Here is a 20,586-nt window from a genome sequence, read left to right as displayed (position 1 = left end):
ACGAAAGGCATTAGCCTTTAAAGGGGTACACCATTTGTAGTAAGTCGTTGGTCAGGAAATTAGAATGATTGGTAAATTGATCCTAGAAACTGCCAGAAGAAGTAAAAATTACGTCGTAAAAAAATTGATTGATCTGTTTGCCATGAAATTTCAATGATGAAATGCACATTGCAGACAGAGATTTGAAATATTATGATTCGTTAACATGTGCAGAAAGTTGGTGCATGGATAACAAACTATCTGAGTTCTTAGTTTAAGTGTTTATCAAATTGATATGGTCCTCTCTGGTGACTTAATCAACCTTATACTCTTATCCCTAATCGTTACACATTTGTGTTACATGCATGATCCTACAGTTAATGATACAAAACCATTTGTGGTGCTCTTATTCTCTTCAGCCAGCGTGCTAAATTTCTTTTCTGTCATTTTTTATCGGTGCCTACTTTTTACCAAACCCATTCATTACAAGCTAACCATGCTGCTCCAACAGACACGAAGCTGTCGTGTCACAATCCAACCGCCAATCAAGCAACCCGGTCACAAGTTCAACGAGTTCAAATGAAACTTTTTCGCATAAATGCCAGAACGATTATCTCTAGAAGTGTCAATTGGGACTTTGTATTTTGGGCAAAAAATCCATTGAGTACATTTTCGAATTGCCGTATCTAATGGACCATATATTGCTGGCTCCGTTCTCCAATATTCTCCGATATTTTCGGTCCCTAGCGGTATAAATGGAACTGTCTATCAAAGGGAAAGTGCCGAGGGTCCCAAAGGGTTCGATGGAACGCAGCAGATAAATTGTATTAGGGGATGTGGACACTATGATATTAACCAATCAACACATTAAGTATTTGGAGACTTTCCACTAAGGATTCCAACTTCTGAGCAATAAATGTTCTCAAGTTTGTTTTCTCCTCATGGGCCGTGGGATCATAAGAGATATGCGGATGTTCCATTAAGTTATTGCTGGCGTCTACAGCTCTGTTCATAAGAAACGCTGCTTGCTTTGCACAACATCACAGTCTGTAATCATTGTGTATAACTGCATTTCTGTTTTCCTGGACCACCAGTAAAATGCACAGCTAGCCTGTTCAAGGGATCCAGTGTATTAGGAGGACGCCCTTCGTTCAAGGATAAAACAGAACCTGTCACAGCATCAAAGGCACATATCTTCCCTCACATCTACACAACGCAACAGCTCCAATTTGTTGTGTCTCGTGTTGGGTTTCATCCTTGGAAGCAACAGCCTTTCACTGCCAAGGCCACTCGATGATGTTGCAATTCTTCAATTTCCTGTCGCTGATATTCTATCGTTATCACCCTTTCCTACTCCTGGGAACGTTTACTGTGGGAATGCATTGATTTTGGGGTTAAGGAATTAACACAGCATTGCCTGGTCTCTGTACTAAAATCGTGACCGGGAGGGTGTTGCTAACATGTTGGCTCAACTGAGTGTCGCTTTGGTAGAGGTTGGGGAGAATGTGGGTGTCACCTGATGGTCTTGACTTTAGTACAAACCTGCATGACAGATCTCAGTGGAGATAATGGAGTTGAATGAATGACTGATTAAGCGGGGCGCATGAGACACATGTCCCCCTTTTCTTTGGACGGCAACAATTTTTCGGGGCTCCCCCAAAGAAGCCAATGACTACTTCTAATGTTACCCCTCAGATGGCTGGAAAATGTGTATTAGTACCAAAATTAACATTTTTCCTGAGGGAGGACCATATTCCACTAATTTCCAAGATCACACCATCAGGCCACTCTTGGTTCAGCTGCCCCCTTATCGAAATTTCTGAATCCGCCACTGAATGATGAAGTTGTCCTTAGCAACAGTACTATCAAAAATGTAAACAAAATGACAGAGGTATATTGGCAATGTATGTGAAGTGCAGATATGATTCAGAAGTAGTATTTACTTTCAATAATCTGATGTCTCTTAATCAGGGAACCCTTGTCTGAAGTGCGAAATACGAACCCCGATATTATTCGAACATAAGTTTCTCGTTGCCTAGTGGGATTGGACGGTGGTCAAGTGTTTCAAGATGGCAGTGTTTGGGTTCGAATGCGGGATGGACAATGCTGATGACCACGCTAGGGGTATAAGGTACATTTACATAAAAATGGGGCCGGGTTATTTAGTGCACCGTGATAGAGGTTACGGTGCTGGTTGTTGTTAGATTTGTATCATTACGGTTCCCTAATTCGTGAAATGTAAAACTTAAGAGCATTCACTGGCAAGCAAAATGGATCATTATGAAATTAAACTGAAGTCGGCATGTAAAACACTTCCTCAATTTTCTCAATTTTAGGAAATAATAATAATGATAATATTCACACACATGTGGTGCTATGGTATCTTAAACCTTGCTCAAAGTGCTTTTTGGAAGAGATCACTATCCCTGTCCCCAGTTGGCAATCTGGGGTTAAAAGAGCTACTATACAAAGTGCCCATGGGAATTCGACCAGAAGGGGGGCCAAGTTCTGAATCGGCCAGAAATTGAGCCAACAGCCTGAAAGGCCTGATAAGCAAAAGGTTTGTGGAACATTCAACGCGAATTATTACTCTCTACAAGGGAGCGAGAATGCTACCAAAAATTCTTGGCTTGAACACGTTGAAGTTTCTAGTCTTAGGTTGAGAAGGGGGTCGATAAAATGCTTGGAATGATATTCGGAGTTAAACTGACATAATACAGGTGTGCAGCCAGTGTAACTGCAAAACTGGTTTGGGGTGCAGGATTCTTTCCAAAATGGCTTTTTGCTCTTACTCTCTTCTAGGGAGCAAGAATGCTGATAACTACCAAAAATTCTTGGCTTGAACATGTTGAAGTTTCTAGTCTTAGGTTGAGAAGGGGGTCATAATATAATGCTTGGAATGATATTCGGAACTAAACTGACATAATACAGGTGTGCAGCCAGTGCAACTGCAAAACTGGTTCGGGGTGCGGGGTACTTTGAAAATGGCTGTTTGCTCTTCCCTTGTTGCATCTGGAGATGGGCATTGATGCCTGACCACAATCAAGTCAAGGGGCGGAGTAATGCGTCTTGTGTAAATACAGGAAGGGTCAGCGGGTGCACTAACTAAGAAAACACCGGTTGTTTGGTTTAATGGGAATCGTTGCGGTAACCATATGAATATATATTGGTCAATTAATGTGGCTGGCATGTGGCTAAAGTCTGATTAGAAGCTAGTTATTGCGGAAATGTAGGAAAAAAAACATAGCGGCTGTCTGAAATATTTCTTACCATCCTTCTATGAAGCACAGCTCATTTAAAGGAGGAGTTATATGTCGTTTATTGAGTTCCTGTTTAGAGGGTCGTTCTTTGTTGCATCAGAAAATGTTCTCAAACATTCCATCAACTGTCTGTGTCGACCTCTCACAGAGGCTGTTATTAAGGTACAATTATCGCCTGAGATAGTCCCAACCGTGTAGAAAACAACTGGCAGTACACATTTTGATGTACACAGAGGCTATAACTGTCCCACCTTACCGTATGACCATCAAAAAAGGCAAAAATGCAAATTTGGATATGGGAGCCATCCCCATCATTTAGCTGATGATAATTTTCTAGTGAATGGTATAGTTCTTTTATTTGGCAATAATTTAATCTACTGCCTCATTACTCTATAAAAAGTTATCATTAAACGAATGGTCTCAACAAATTGTCTCTTGAAATTGTTTTGTACTCAGAAACCCAGTGTTATAGGTTATTTTCTCGTTTTTCTCCATTTTGGGCTAACGAGGTCAGAATGGAGTAACTAGAGCCCAAACAGTTGACATGATTGGGGACATAATTAGCTATAAAATGTTGACAATTAATTGCCGACATGAATCTATTATTTCAGAGTTGAGTTGTTATAATCATTGATTTGGGAAGTTAGTTTGGGTATTTTGTGTTTCCGTTGCAGACATTAGAAAGGAAAAACATTTTGCAATCTACCACAATAAAAATTTATGAAAATTAGATGAAATTAGATATTTTGTTAGAAGTTTTTTGGAATCACAAAATACTGGAGGCACACTTCACATTACGATTTATTTCGGGTTTTAATGCTGACGGCATCTATGGCCGATCTGGCTGCAAGACCGTTGCATGATGGGAATCTGGACATCGGTAGGAAAACAACATCCTTAAAGGGGTTAATCAGCTCAGTATCAGACATTATACAAAACAGTCATTCAAAATGTTACATCTACTTAAAGTCAAAATGTAACATCTTCTCTTACAAATCAAACTCTTCAAAATAAAACGTCTGCTGAACGAAATCATTGAAATGACGTCTGCCATTAGCAGCTGTGTTGACAGACGGCAAGATCCACCAAGGGTTCTCTGGTGCACTTGCACTTAACATTAATTGCTCCCAAATCAAAAGTATGATTTAGTATGGAATATCACATCATATTTATTTGCTTTTCAAACTCGTTATCTTAATTTGAGGTTACAAATATGCACATAATGTCATCATCGTTTTATTCACTTCCCAAGTCAAATCAACCATTACAGATAACGTGATCATCGTTTTATTCACTTCCCAAGTCAAATCAACCATTACAGATAACGTGATCATCGTTTTATTCACTTCCCAAGTCAAATCAACCATTACAGATAACGTGATCATCGTTTTATTCACTTCCCATGTCAAATCAACCATTACAGATAATGTGATCATCGTTTTATTCACTTCCCAAGTCAAACCAACCATTACAGATAATGTCATCATCGTTTTATTCACTTCCCATGTCAAATCAACCATTACAGATAACGTGATCATCGTTTTATTCACTTCCCAAGTCAAATCAACCATTACGGATAACGTGATCATCGTTTTATTCACTTCCTATGTCAAATCAACCATTACAGATAATGGGATCATCGTTTTATTCACTTCCCAAGTCAAATCAACCATTACAGATAATGTGATCATCATTTTATTCAATGACTGCCTGTTGTCGTTACTGATCCAAACTTCAGAACACAAACGCTTTCAATTCAATGATCCGCCACAGTTGATATCGTTTGCTCGTTCAGTCAATGCGATGCAACGTTACGACAAATCACATGAGCTTACTCGGGCCATCAGGTTGTCTGCAGTTAAATCCTTAAGGGGATCGAGAACGATTTCGTGTGTGCTTAAACTGTCCATCAAACCAAACCAGAAATAATTTCTCTGTATCCTTTTCCTATCCAATCTATAAATGGTTTACCCGCCGAGACGATCTGCGGGCTTGAACAAGCGCTGTATTCTGTAGCAGAATGTGGTGTATGTAGCGGTGACCAGTTTCGACCCCTTCCTATCCAATCTACGAGTTATAAATTTCATAGTTGTATTGTTCTTGAGTTGTATTTTGTTTCTGGGTACATCACTGTTAATCATAGTTGTATTGTTCTTGAGTTGTATTTTGTTTCTGGGTACATCACTGTTAATCATAGTTGTATTGTTCTTGAGTTGTATTTTGTTTCTGGGTACATCACTGTTAACATCCCGCTCATCCTACCTTGGAGGAGGAATACTCCCTGGAGAAAATCACCCAAGTGCAGAGCAAACGCTTAAGAAGAAGAAGAAGAAACTGCTAACATGTTTTTTTTTAATAAAAGTTTTTTTCATCATCATCATCATCATCTGTCCTGCAGCCCTGTGCCATTGGGGTGACCCAGATTTATTGACGACGGACACCATATGATTCTACCCTCAGCAAAGCAGATCTGGTCTCAAAACTTTCGTCCAGTCCAGTCCTTCACATCATCCATCCAAATTCTCTTTGGTTGGCTGTGTTTGCGGTTACCCTCTACAGTGCCCTGCTAGCATTCCCTTCGATCCCGGGACATGGCCAAACCACCTCATCGATACTATTTTGTCAATCTGCAAAAATCCGATGTCTACAGTATACTTCCGTATGTCCATACGCCTATATATATCATATGCCATATCAAATGATTCTGGCTGACTTGATCGCCCTTTCAATGCGTGATCTACCCTTATTGAATAAAGCACCATTCTTCCACGAGTTCCTTGTGGTTTAACAAGTCATTGGTTGTGTTGCGGATGATTTGTCGACGATCGATTGAGTTTATTTGTGATGCTCGCTTAATGTGTATTCAAGAATTGCCTGATTGCGGTATGATCTTTTCACCCTTGTAGATGGGGACTATAGTGGTGTTCGACTCATTTGCAAGATGCTGGAAAGTCTTTTAGTCTTATCCAAGTTGGCTTTTAGTCTTATCCAACAAACCCTGACTTCATTTATCTTACATTCAGCCTCAAATCTTGTTGTGAAGAACCCGGGATTTTAGTTCCTTCGAAGCCACTACGTTTCATCGAGTAATACAATCCATGTACACAAAACATTTATTTCCTTGAAACAATAGTGAGAAATTGTCATATTCGCCTCTGTTATTCTTCAATCATTTCCGTCTTTGATAGGATGTTGCCTCTTGATAGGCGATTACCATCAACATGATCAACAGCTTGCTTTCAATGAACACTGCTTCTTCTCATCCAAGATGGCCGCTACAGCAGCCATTTTGAAATTTTCTTCTGACTCAATATTTGAAGAACACCTTACTCAGCTTAAACGCTTTTAAAAATGGTTGCTATACAGACAAGAGGGCCTCTTTTGAGAAAACTAATCATTCAAGATGGCAACCACGGCAGCCATATTGAAATTTGTTTCTGCTCCTTGGCAGGTTAATCTCAGATTTTGCACATCAATGAGTGTTTTAGATGCAGTTACCAATATCCTTTGGCACTTTGCAGCACCAGATACATATTTTATGAAAACTTATGATCTGCATGTGTAATTCATTGACTGCTGATCTAAATTTATTATTTATGAACAAAAACATGGATGTCAGAGATGTGAACTGATAATATGGCAAGATCTCCAAGATTGACAGATTTTGACATGCAAGGTATTGATTTCTATTATTTGAGATGAGATAGTCAACAAAAACTGACAAGTTGTATTCGTCTTGGTGTCTGAACAGGCTTTTGAATTCTGGCAAGGCAGACTGTACTTTAAAGGGGTATATAGGCAGGGGCTAGGGGGTCAAATTGGTGGTCTTCGATCATGTGGCTGATATGTACAAAGTTAGGGGAAGGTAAAAATTAGGAGACTGGGTCGTGTTTTTTCTCAGCAAAAAATACAGCATAAAGCATTATGTATTCATATTTGTTCTTGTTTGTATATTTGCAGGTAAGTTAAAGAAAGTCAACATTTGATGATGGGAACCAAGATAAGGTTGGATCCTTTCATTTTGCACGATAGCAGCAACTAAATGTGGCAGCTATGTATTATTAAAGCAAATCTTAGTTGTAGCAGTTTTCCCTTGTTCTGATGCCAACAACAATGAAGAGCCTAAAGCCATTCTGATTTATGCCAGGTTGTCATGGTTTTATCTGATAAAACCGATCTGTTGCCTAATGGTGAAATCTTCTTGAAAAGCACCAGTTGCATGAAACCGGTCTGTTGCCTGATGGTAACATACATGTATCATGAAGTGCGTGAGGCAATAATATTCCAAAGAGCTCAAATCTGTCTGGACCGAGACCTTTCCTTTGAAATGTCTTCCCTCAAACTTTCTAATTCCTGATTTCTGTCATAAATACATTTATTATTGAAAAAAGTGTATACATTTTCCCAAATTTCTCTTGTAGCATCAGTTAACAAATAACTAGGTTGTAATCTTTTTGAATTCAAGTGTATGCCTACTTCTGTGTATAGGACAGAGTTCCCCTTTTTCATCATGTTCATTCTTGTCTCTATCAAGCATGTGTAGCATCCTGTGATGTGCTGAATTGCAGTCGCGCTCTTCATTAAGTTCTACGCGGCATGCTAGCGCCAGGAAATCTTATCTACACGCAGTATAAAAAAATATCATCGCAAAATATTGCAATTTGCTCATATTTCCTGTGCAGTGGATATATTGGTGTTTTATACAAACAGTCTTGTTTAATTACGGGCATACCAGTTATGGCTAGGAGACTGGTTCTGTTTTGATTTATGCCTTGCTACCTGAATCTAATATTTAATGTGTTAAAGGGGTATATTATTCGTAATTACCAGCAATCCAGGAAAATAGAAACACAGTTATGCACAATGCCATAGTGCAGTTATTATGCATGCAAATTTGCTCAAATTTGGTATTTATAGTATTTGTTTACTGTCTAGGGCAATGCTGAAAATTATATTCAGTATGCGTTTGCGCAATTGTAAATTTTCAGATTCAATTACAAATTTCAAATTTTTAACGAAGGGTGTAGTATGCTTTAATGCAGACTCATGCTATTCTTTTTGAGTTGTTGGCAATGCTGGTGATGCATGGAAAAAAATCCTTGCAGTAGATTTGGACTTAACCCCTTAAACAGAGGTACTAGGCCTCATGAACTTTTTAAGATTTGATGGTTAGAATTCGTAGTTAGATAAGTTGTTTCGAGTGGAAGAAATGTCTCAGAAATATCCTAGTGCATTGTTTTTACCTCGGATTTTGAAATCTGCAAAGTTTTCTGATGTAAAAGACTGAATTTATCTATTGATTTCACCTTCAATCATCAGGCGTCAGCAAAGAATTAAAAAATCCACTTAAGGTTACTTTTGTGATGCTCCCTTAGACATTATAGGACTTCTTCAGTCTGTATTCCACGACACAAGATGGTTAAAGTTTATCCTCCGGAGAAAATTCAATATTCATCGCATCTGACTGGATCAAGTTGCAGCGCGGTATGTTCTCAACTTTGACGATCTTGTCAGTTGTTCCTCGTCGCCGCCGAACAACGGCTTAACCCAAGTTGACGATTCTGACGACATAATCGCGATGTTCTGGGAACCTGCTTGGCATAATGTTACATCTTGTCGCTTGTTGCATGCGCGTTTAGCGTTAACGGAATCCATAAGGGAAGTAAATTAATACTTCGCTTAAAAAAGCATTTTTTCCCCTTTTGTCTCTTTTGACATTAAAATTGGAAGCAACTTCCTTGCAGAAAAAATAGAAAAATGCTTTCAGGCCTATTTAATCTTTGTCTCCGGGTGATAAATTTTTGTCTACTTTGGAGATGCTGGCTATTATGTGTTTGACAATACTGGCTCAGTTCTTTAAAATACTGTAAACAAACAAATTTTTGCTGGCATTTTATTTTTGAGGATAAATGGCAAGCGAACTGCATAAGCTGGATGCTGGAGTTGTTTGTCCTATTCTTTCGCAGCCATTTATGGCAAAGATACAAATATAACAGCTCTGGGACAACATGGTATATGTAGAAAAGACCATGTGAGTTGTAATGGAAGTAGGGGAAAATTTGATGACCAAATATCAGAGGATTTCATATCTTTGAGGATGTTTTTGTGACGGTAAAAAATTTGTGCCAAGCAAAAACGTGACAAAGTACGATACTATACCTTGTATAGTAGTTTCTGTCTCCGTATCACTTATGATTCCCTTAAATTTCAAAGTTACTAACTTATTCGCAGGGATGAATCTTCTTTTTAGATGACTAAAAAGACAATACAAAATGAAATACCGACCTAAAGCATGTGATTTCAAACCAGTTTGTCATTTGAATCGTACTCAAGGCATCTCACATTTACACAACTAGTTTACATAAAGCCAAAAATGAACAAAATTACCGAGGCATTTCGGTGCAGACAACTCTCCAGCGCTATTGTTTTTCATGATAATGGTACTTATCCCATTGGCAATCTATGATTGGCGATAATTGAGTGCGTTACTAATTAAAAAGGAGTCTGGATTGCCTCTGTTACCAAATAGACTCTGTACCAGATGATGGCTTCTGGCGTTCAGACAAATATTTTGCCCATCCTAGGAACTGGATAGATCCAAATGGATGGAAAATGTTCGATGTTTTCAAACCATGGATAAAATATCAAATTTGAAATGGACCTGTCATCATGTAGCTAGGACCAGCATTGTTTTGTAAGTTTAACATTTTGTTACCAGTACATTATGTCCTTTTCATACTTTTTGTTGGCCTCTGTCCCGAGACTCTTCCTGATGAATATTCTCCGATCTCAGAAGGAAAGGGTTACACCTTATTACGAGCTACTTAGCAAGATTAGTGTCAGAATTATTTACTTCTCTGCTAATTGAGCCGTGTTTTATGGGTCCATCTTTCCACCAAATTAATTCTGAACGGAAACCGACCATGTTGTTGACAGACTTTTCAAATTCCCAAAAGCAACACTTGTGGTGAACGTTTGAAAATCCATCCGAGCACAGCTGCTTGTAAAAAGTATCATAGCTGTGAGCATACTCTTTAAGTGACTGCTGAGGGATTAACTCTTTAGCACTAAAGAGATGCACCCAAGTCTAGGGAGGGGCACATCTTTGAAAGTCACCATGAAATTTTGAAAAAATATTGGTGAACACTGCCTGATGGTACCGTTTCTGTCAAGATTGGTAGAGAATTATCAGAACCTATTGACATGATTGACGTGGCTGTTAGTTGAAAAGCTATTGCGGAACACTGCGAAATGGGAAAAATTTAGTCATTATTCAAAAGAAATCGAACCTACTGTTCTTCTGAAGGTGTCCTTTGGTAAAGAACCTGCTGCTACTTTTGATTTTTTTTATGTCTGAATAATGCGTTCCATGATATTCCACAGATATTCTACTCAGCGTCACTAGATGGCAGTAGCAGACTCATTTCCATTACCGACACGTTGAAGTTTTACTTGGCCCCGTGGTCACCTGGCGAGCGAACCTATTTCACTCCTCCCCGGTGTGAACCTGAAATATCTTCCGAGCTCAAGTTCCAAATTTGAAATGTTGCTGACATCTCAGTGGTGCCTCCCCGTGCAACTACTGCGAAGGTATTTCTACGTGAAACGCCCAAATGTTTCACAACACTTGCATGGCAGTTTCCTTTCTTGTGCAAATTGATTTTAAAAAAGTGCAAATTCAGTGTTTTATGGCACATTTACTCGTCAACACTTTTCAAGGTGCTTTGGTTCAATTCATATGCATACTAACTGCACTAAAGCATTGTGTATAACTGCAGTTCTATTTTCCTGGACCACCAGTAATTACAAATGGCACACCCCTTAAGATAACACTGAATGTTGGCAAGGAATTTTTTTCATATTCTATTATGTCTTAACAGAAGCCATACCCTTTGCCCATTATACCATTACTGCCATTAAAAGGCAATGACATGCTCCACAAAACTGATACTAAAGGACCCCCTTGCATTTGATATTTCATATCATACCCCCTCCTCACCACAGCTCTGCCTATACATGTACTGCCCCATTAAACTTCACCTCCACATAACTGAGGGAAAAGTAATATATATATATATATAAATCAACTGAAATCTACACTGTATTGCTAAAGTTCAAATTTAATATTGTCTACATGATAAGAAACCAATTTTCTAAGCTTGATATTTGTTAGATAGTGAAGCAAATACTTAAGATCAGTATAAGGATATGAAATATCTATAACTTTAATCAGAACTGGAGGAAAACCCTGTAGCCAAGATGTAGATTAAAAGTATAATCAAATAGTTTTGAAATGTATCTCACATTTCAAGTCCCAGACAGATAAAACGGACAGCTTCTTAGGATTCCAAACCTCAACCAAACAAGATATTTTACCTGCAGACAAGTGATCTTTTATTGCAGGCACCTGCAATTAAAGATCACTTGTGTGCAGGTGAAACAGGCTATTGCTTGGCTTGATATGTATTCATGTTAATGCAGGTTGCAGCAATGACTGATTCTTGTCGTAAGTCCTTCACTCGATGATGACCAAACCTAATTTGAGATGGTGATGATTGTGATAATTATTCCAGGCTGCTGCAACAAATACTTCTTGTCTGCGGGTGGCAAAATTAAGCATGGGAACTTTATTTATACATAACATAAAGTATCTTTTCCAATATTTTGCCCATGCCCACACTTTCACCTCCTAGCTTCAGACAGGTTACCAGACTAGCAGGCCAAACTCTTTTTACCAGCAGTTGACTAAGTGCAACCCCAATCCCAACAAAATAAAGTCAATATTTCATATTGAGTCGGACTCGTTTTTAACCTCTATATGCTCAATACGTCTGAGAAAATATCAAGCATTTCAGCGATATTTTGAACGTGGGTTCACCGCATCAGGTCTGTGGGCTCAGTGTGGAGGAGACAGAAGCTCATCTGGTATCAGTCAGCAGCGTTACCTAGGAAAGGTTGCACCGCTGGGCTGATTACCCGCAAACAGCCCAGCCTAATCACTCGTCTTTCCATCACAAACCCTGAGTTATGGTCACGTAAACTTGTAGTGGGTTGAACATTCCCCTTTTTTCAACAGTTTAGTCAGCCATTGCATCTGAGCGCTTCCTTTTACAAACTAAACCATCGGGTAAATGAAACTTTTGCCTCTTTGGTGGCCATTTTGGATTTTAAGCGGCCATCTTTGAAATGAGGTAAATGAGCTAACTTTGAGAGAGAGAGTGGTTTCAGGACAGCAAGGTGGCTTATCATAGGATAGATACTGCAAATACAACATATAATCTTCAGGTCTGGTACATCAATCAGGGAAGAGTGACTTAAAACTGCTAAGAAATCTTGAATAATTTTTCAGAGTCAACTTAAACGAGACAAAACGGACAAACCTGGCTGAACATCCTGGAAAATGATCCCTATCCTGGTGTCCCACGGTGTTCCTTCAAAAAACATAATATCGCCACAAGAACGCGCTCGCCATAAATAAACAAGCCTAGGCTGGGGTTTACACTGATTACACCGTCATTAAAACCTGAAGAGCATAGAGAACGGCCAGACATATCCTGCCAAGAGGGTTTTTAAAGTTCATTCGAAAGTAAAGTCAAAGTCAAGTTTGTGTGAATGTTTTAGCCAACTCCTCGGTTTTTGCTCTTGTGAGCAGATATGATATTGAGTTGAGAGTTGAGCGTCAACTAGGACTTTAAGCCATATAAATATTATTGGGCAATTTTGTCATGTAAAGTAGGAGGAAACCGGAGACCCCGGAGAAAAGTTGCCCTCTCTAACAACTCTAACTCCGACTGCCCGAAGAAGAATTCTGTAAACTGCAAAATGCTTACTTGTTAAACACACTTATACCACAAACCTGGCCAAAGTGAAATAAAAATCTGTAGTTGATGAGTTTCATCATATTTAGTAATCAGTGCATCGTAAGGAAATTTACTTAATAGAGGTTGTTGTTTTCACACTAAAGATGTTTAAAAATGTGTTGCTTCTGTGAGAGAAAAAAAAATTATCGGTGCAGTTTCTTCATTGAAGGTCCCATGCTTGACTGCAATGATACTTCGTTTTCATATTGCCGGTTCATTTCTAATTATTCCAAGTGGTGTTGACTTGTAGGGTCCTAGAAATGTTAATGGACGCTAAGCTGAAGATGTTACCGCTACATAGCCTACTATATCGATTCCATCTTGCCTCAAATCTTGAAATTTTGTTCAGACTTCTGTCAATTGTGGCATTGATGTAAACTCCTCAAAGGGGTATTGGCAAAGTCATATCAATGGACCTATATCATGTATCGTGGAACCTCTCTTAGCGGACACCTCTCTACCAAGGACACCCTCTCTATTAAGGACACTGCATGTAGTCCCAAATTCGTCATTTCCTTTGAATTTCTCCTCTGTAATCAGGATACCTCTCAATTAAGGACAGCATTTTTCAGTTCCAAGGGTGTCCTTAATAGAGAGGTTCTACTTTATGCTAAGAAACAAGATCTTTCATGTAACACTATCACTATCGCTGTGACTACGGAATACTGCATAAATAGACTTAGAAAGTGAAGATGCTATCACAAACATCACTTAGCCTAGATTTATTCATTGACAATTGTACGCATAAAACATTTTGAAGTGCGCTCTTGTTTACTCACAGCTGGGATCTCACTATGAAGCACTTGTTCCTGAAGATAAATTATTGATATCCTTTTGACTTCTGTGGAGGACAAGATGTAAATTAAAGGGGAACGCCATTTGTAATTTTTTACTTGTGGTCAATTACAGGCGTAGGCATTTAAAGGAATTTAGGATATTCTTGAGCATTCCTGACTCACATCTTGTGAAGTGAAGGATTAAAACAAGCGCAGAGCTGAAAATTGCATTTTCGGTATTGATATCAGTGCTGTCCCTGGACCCACAGCAGATAATTAGTGGGTTTAATTTGGAAGCGCACCATCAGTCAAGTTTTCATCAGGAAACCTTTTACCTAATGAACCAATTAGAAAGATATGTTACCTCCAATTTTGACTATTGTTATCTCGGGGCTTAAGTGTAACTGATCCGGTAGGTCCAGGTAGGCCTAGGACGAATGGCAGGAAAGGTCACCCAGGCACAACTCGTGGGGCAGGTTAAGAAGAACGGAATTTAGCAGCCTCTGCGCCACCGATCCTTAATTACCATGGAACTCCATGCTGTGGTAACGCCGGGTTATTTAGCATATGTTCAAAAATGGAATCTCTTGTTGCAGATTGGCTGCACATTCAGAGTGCGCGCCACACAAATTGTTTTTTCCAAGACGACTTGCACAGTTTCAGAAATTTCAATTTCAGAAAGTTCTTTTTTTCAGGATACATGTGTTTTTTCCCTAGATTATTGCTGTAATAGCTGGTCAACCAGTTACCTCTCCCTGTTGGTTATTTGTTATTTTCACTGGTAGTTTTCTTCTCAGGAAAGGCTTTGCTTTCTTGTGGTATTCTATCTTATTGATATCTTTGTTGGACGAAACAGATATCATATTTTGACCGTTGTCAGTGTGGAATGTAAACTGATACCAGTGGATATATAACTTCTTCTTTATGATGGTAAGTCTGTCCTATATTACTATACATCCTGGGGCTGTTTTCAAAAAAATTTTAAAAAGTGTTTACCCTAAATTCTCCAATTTAAGACTGTTTATGAATATTCAGGAAACTGGGGATATGATGTATTTATGATCGTTTGATGCCAAAAAAATATCATCCCGTCTTCTTCTGCAGAATTTTTGAGTTGCTTGCCCAACAATTAAACAGACTAATCATATCATTACCAAATAAGCATCTTTGGATGAAAATACCTATCTAACAGACCAGCAGTCTCGCATAATATGGAGACTGGCTTATCACTCTCAGTGGAAAATATGAAAAAATAAACGACAGAGTGTGCCGTTTTGCCATAATTTAGATGCAAAGATGCCGCCACAAATGTCATTTCTATCCTGAGTCCACCTGAGGTAAACACCATTGGTGAGATATGGGTTTGTGGAAAATCCGACCTGGCTGTGTATAAGATCATAAAATCTAAGATTTATGATACCCTCGAGTTTGTTATAATCATCTGAGAAAAAATATCTGTGGCAGTACAGGTCTGAAGCTCAAAAAGAGGGAAGTGCTTTCTTTTAAATTTTTCCCATAATTTTTGTGAGAAATCCTACGTTTTGACGGTGTATTCTGTATTGGGCGAAGACAGTCTTTTGCTTTTGGTGCCTAAAGGTGGCGACAAGAGCAAATGCCAGAGAAGAGACTTCATGACACGGGGACTGGGTTTCATATCATTTCAATCTGGGGAAACAACATGAAAAACATATCCTGCCATGATATGGGGAATGGTATATTTCAGCGGAATTTGGGAAAATTCTTGACCTGTTTTTCTTGGCCGTTGGTTCCACCTGAAGTAGAAGTCTTTGCTGTCTTCCTCCACCCCGTGTCGGTTGTGTGCTGTTGCCTGAATTTGCCTCCATGGCTGCTTCAGGGCCTTTTAGGCACAAGATCGTGTTGGGCTTTGCTGAAACTGCTGTGAGGAGGTAGGACAGGTACCCTCTCCCCCACTGATATGCATTTTTCCGAAAGACCTTTAACCAAGTTGCCTGTAAGGGCATGGAATCCTATAAATCAGCTGTGAGCTTATAAGGGAATTAGTTTTGGGAAATCAAAGTTAAAAGTCACTGCACTAACTGCACGTGAATCTGAAACCTGGTATCTCTCTCTGAGAATTCTCAATAATCATTCAGGGAGGCAAGAGCAATTTGTCGGAAATGAAATTGATCGGGAAATCCATCGTTCCAAAAGGAACCGGAAGTTGCAGGCTCCAGCACGTTGCTTCAGCCATTGCGAGGGTCTGTTCCATGCTTATTTGGCCCTTTCACCTACGTACAAAAGTACAGCTTTGTATACAACTGTGTACTGTTATCTGTATCAGATTTGAGGTGATACAGATGCCACAAATTTGATATATGGCAGAACAGCCCCGATATGAGCCAACAGCAAACAGTGGCAACAAAAAGTTCCGGTTCCAGCCGCATGTTTAAAGATGTGATTTAAACATGATGAATAGAGGGGACCTAATGGAGTCTGGAAGAATATACAACCGCTTAGCGGAGAATTTATGTGTCACTGATGGCGTCTGCTCAATAATTTCTTTATGGTTTCTCAGGCGACTGGTAACTTAAGCCTAAAGTTTAGTCATTTCAATGACAGCAGCAATAGAAGCAGGAAACTGCACATCTTTCACAGACTTCAATCATGGAACAGACTGTACTTTTAATCAGGGCCCATCACGATCTTCTCTAAAATTCCTCAATCATGGACAAACTGTACTATTAGACAGTGCCCGTTATGAAGTTCTTTCTCTAAAATTCCTTCTGTTTCATTTCTCACTAGGAAGCGTTAAGGTGGTGATTTTATAAATCCAGTCATGGACGGTAATGTACCAAAAGCTCTGGTTAAGAAGTGCAAGAAAGCGGGGTCCTAATGAGGCTGGCTGGAGGTGTCTCTACAAGGCCTACAGGTGGCCTCCCCTCGTCATGCCAATCAAATTTTTTAGTTTCACCCGTCTAAGACCGGTTTTGAATCGTCTAAATGTTGGATGTTTGATGCCATTGGACATTCAGTGTGACAGACATTGGGTTGGTGACACCAAGTTGTGCGATGGTCGTGACATCCTTTTCCAGCTTGGCCTTTGTTTTGATTTGGCAATAATTAATCAACCGGTCTTAGATCAATGAAACTAGAGTACATGCCAGGAAGACATCACAATGGGTGTGAAAGAAACACAGCTTTGGAATGTCTGAAGTCCACCCGAATTTTTGAATTTTAAACTTTTGGTGGTGCTTCCTTTGGTTATCAAGCATTGCTTCGAACCGACACCCAACATTTTGATTGTTAAAGTAAAATTTTGGCATGGCTTCATTTCTCATGTGGCCTAAACTGGGTAAAGGTCATGCCTGTTTATACTTTGGAAATTGAGGATTTAGTAGGCAAGCACAAACAATAAACATTGCGAAAATGTCTACTCTAATATGCATTGATTTATTCAGCAGCAATGCTTCATTTGAAAAAGAGCAAATTCAAAAAACCTTTAGCTGCAAAAAGACTTGACGGTTTTTAGTAGTGGCTATGCTGGACAATTAGTGCTGATGAGTAAATTGTAGGAGGGGAAGATGTGATTGGCATGTCACTTTCTCGCGATGGCCACACCTGACTTGACACGCTGTGCACATCATTGGCCGCAAAAGGGTTAGTAGTTATTGACTATCATCCAGTCTTGTTTTAGATTGGACATCAGTCATAACAAGATTGTAACAGGAGTTACCATATCTTGCAGGAGCATTATACAGCCTGCAGGCGCATGCCGCCGGAAAAAAACAACTTTTGAGATGAGAGGTTTTAGATTGCCGCCGATTTTTCCCATCCTCTGCTAGACTTCATATTTTTATATGGGATGTAGCTTAGACTGTAGGAGTAGAATCTGCACTTTCACCATAAATTACCTGGGAAATAGGGGACCATTGATCCCTTACTTCGCCATAAATTGCCTGGGTCTGGGAAATAGGGGTAGGAGTAGGATCCCTGATTTCTATTTCCCAGGCAATAAATTGGATCCCTAATTTCACCATAAATTACCTGGGAAATAGGGGACGGAGGATCCCTTACTTCAACATAAATTGCCTGGGTCTGGGTAATAGGGGTAGGAGTAGGATCCCTGATTTCTATTTCCCAGGCAATAAATTGGATCCCTAATTTCACCATAAATTGCCTGGGAAATAGAAATAGGAGTAGGATTTCTGTCTCAAAGTATGAAAGCTTAATGGTCTGGTTTTAAAGTGGTTTACAAGCTCTCCTTCACTCTGATTGATGGGGCTTTCAATATAAGTCTCATAACGGCAAGAAAGAGGAAGAGGTGTTTTGGCTTTTTATTGTTAATGGGTAATGCATCATGTTTACTAACGAGTCTGGTATGCTTTTAGCAAGTTTGATACAAAGGTAGTGTAACATCATGCCTTTATTTCCGAACAAGATATCCTTGTATAGGTTCCGCCGCCAAGCGATATTTCTGTGAAATGGTGCATGATGCATTAAAGGCCTGTGCCGTTCATTAAAAATTTGAATTTAATTACTGGTGGTCCAGGAAAATAGAAATGCAGTTAAACACAATGCTGTAGTGCAGTTATTATGCATTCGAATTTGCTGGAACATGGTATTCATAGTATATATATATATGTCTACATAATGGCAATAATTATTTTATATACAGTTGGATTAACACAATTGGAATATTTCAAATTCAATTACAAATTTCAAATTTTTATGAACGGCGTTGGCCTCACCTTTACAGGCCTAGTTATGAAGTTGTGGCAAATAAATGGGGACAAAAAATGATTCTGCATGAAACTTTCAAGACTTTTATGCACAGGTAGGGAGATGACGTTTCGAGATTAATCCTCTCAAGTGTCTTTGTTGAATATTTGACATCTTACAGGCATTTGACAGATAAAGGTGCACAATATTGAATCCTTAAGAGCCCCGCAAACAAACGATTTAAATCACTGCGACCTGCACTCATGATTCCATGCAACAGAAATCGCTCATTTGCGATGGGTATCGCAATTGCCTGCAACAAAAGTTGGTGATTGCAGCAATCTGCAATCAATATCAACCCCAGTGATTGCCGGTTCACCTGCAGACAAGAGATCTTTTGGTAGGAGCGATTATAATTGCAGGTTTGCTGCAGTTTAAATCACCAGTTTTCGTGGTGCTTTACCGAGTTCTTTAAAGGTCCCGTGACACTAGTAATATGAAGTAATGTTTATACATGTAATGATGTACAAGGGAGTTCAATAACCAGTACCTTCATGAAAATAGGCCATGTATCATAATTCTTATTGTGTGAGCGTTTAATTGACTACAGCGCAACTTTAAATTTTTCCAGAGGTTAATTTTTTTCCCTTTCCTCATATGTACCAGGCATGTGCTTATAATGTTACCCTGGTGAGAAGTGGCATACTTGACACAGCTAAGTAGATCGTTTTTCCTCGTCTGCTCGAGGATAACATATGTAGACGTAGTATTTGAGACACTTTGATGTGCATTTCCAAGAGATGTAGGTTGTCATCCACCTTCCTGCAGAGCTGTTGGATTTTATTGTTCAGAAGGAATATTATGTGTGTGATTGAGAAATTTGGATTGTGAAGGTAAGAAGCATAGATGGACGCCCTCTCTCATAAGGGCAACCCTTTGAAATTTGACGAGGAGTTTGGGTACCCTTATTAGAATATTCATCGTGCGGCATTCCATCGACTGGCGATTTGGCATTTAGTTTTCCGTCGTGTTTCAGATTTATAGGCATAATTGGGATAAAAATTGCTAAAGGCTTATTTTGACTCGCGCCCCTTAAAGAAAAAAGGATTTTGGGTTGGTTAAGGTTACCAAGCATATTGAAGTAAAAGTATGTCAGTGGTCCTAAGGGGAGTGAACCTATTGATCAGGGTTTAGTGGCCTGTATGGCGAGTTTATGGCACTGTACTGGATCCAGTTTCCCTCAGCTCTCCTCATCCATCAATTAAGTTTGACTTTGTCAGTTCAGATCATCTCAGCTGTCAATTTCATGTGTCTGAAAACATTTAAGGTCACCAGTATAATATCGGTTTCATCTACATTATATCATGACATATTGGGCTGGACTTGGTGCAAGAGTTGGACATGTTCTAACATCTCAAATCAAATGGTTATGTCATGTATTTACACAATAGCATTTTTATTTCAGGACTTTTTTTGCATAAATTGAAATCTTCATTATCAGAACATAATTTTGCAATATTCCAATTTTTGTCACTCTTACTATTTTTCAGGTAAGTTAAAAGAAGCACCAATGAGCAGTCCAGTTTATAAAGGTTGGAGATTTAGAATAATTCACTTGACAACAATAAATAACATGGCAGTTCTAAAAGTAACATTGCTGTCAGTCCATGAAGGGTTAATTGTAAGATCAATGGAAGAGGACAGTTGAATCTGTGGTGTCATCCACAACTATTTGTACTTTCTCTTCAACACCATCAGGATTACAATCAGACAGACGCTAATGTCAACACGGTACAGGGTTCACCCTCTTCATATTGTCACTTCTACTGATGGTCACCTCTCAGAAATGCCAAAGGACACTGTCACAATGTAAAGTGTTGATAACTGTCGGATGCAGCCTTTGAAAATTGGTTACAGAATCTCTTTGCCCTGTGATGGCTCATCCCCTTGTCTGTGCGACGTTAACCCTTTCAGGGTTGCGATGTACTTTTAGGATATTTTAGAAAATGTACAATTTGGCTAAAACTGAAA

The 20,586-nt window shown here is 39.1% G+C and overlaps 1 protein-coding gene across 6 annotated transcripts in view; it reads left to right on the top strand.

Moving 5' to 3' along the window:
• Nucleotides 1-20,586, top strand: part of LOC135486537 (inactive tyrosine-protein kinase transmembrane receptor ROR1-like) — a 139,363-nt gene that overhangs the window by 76,096 nt on the left and 42,681 nt on the right. The window contains exon 1 of one of the 6 annotated variants that reach the window (XM_064769395.1): nucleotides 14,527-14,805. The exons of the other annotated variants lie outside the window; for them this stretch is intronic. The gene's annotated coding sequence lies outside the window, so the exon portion shown is untranslated. Of the gene's footprint in view, nucleotides 1-14,526; nucleotides 14,806-20,586 lie in introns of those variants that run through there. 6 annotated transcript variants of the gene reach the window in all.

Source organism: Lineus longissimus, chromosome 4 (genome assembly GCF_910592395.1).
Source record: "Lineus longissimus chromosome 4, tnLinLong1.2, whole genome shotgun sequence".
Classification (NCBI taxonomy): Eukaryota; Metazoa; Nemertea; class Pilidiophora; order Heteronemertea; family Lineidae; genus Lineus; species Lineus longissimus.
The sequence above is the reverse complement of the archived record's forward strand: the minus strand, read 5'-3'. Positions and strand labels throughout refer to the sequence as shown.